The following is a 522-nucleotide window of genomic DNA, read 5'->3' as shown; positions in this document are numbered from 1 at the left end:
CAGAACTTTAGTCAGATTATTAGTGGCAGGAGTCTGGGTTCTGTATCAGCTTTATAACTTGACAGCGGTGTGATCTTGGGCTCCAGTCTCCACGTCTTAAAATGGGTGTGATTGCATCTACTTGATTGGGTGTTGTGAAGATTGTATTAGCCCCAGTGCACTGAAGGCCCTGTCCCCGAGCGGGTTGTGAGCAGGCATCCAGTAGATGATCTCCCCACCCTACGGGCTCTGCACCTGCACCCCCAGTGCTCTGCGCTCCCAGCCTGGGCTGCATCACGGAGGACTGCTTGTTTCCACCTGTCTTGCTGCCAGACTCCCCTGCTTGAGCCACCCCTCCTCCCCTCCAGGACATGAGGCTTTCTGTGCACATAGTGAATGATCAGTAAATGGTTTTGGAATGGCACTGGGAATCCAGAAAGAGATAATCCCCATCTGGGGGGTCTTCAAGTCTTGGACAACCAGAGTTCATCGGACCTGGTGTCACTGATCGTGAATTTCACAGGGTGACAGAGGCTGCAGACA

The sequence above is a fragment of the Leptonychotes weddellii genome, chromosome 6 (assembly GCF_054177405.1).
Source record: "Leptonychotes weddellii isolate Sample4059 chromosome 6, ASM5417740v2, whole genome shotgun sequence".
NCBI lineage: Eukaryota > Metazoa > Chordata > Mammalia > Carnivora > Phocidae > Leptonychotes > Leptonychotes weddellii.
Note: the sequence above shows the minus strand (reverse complement) of the source record.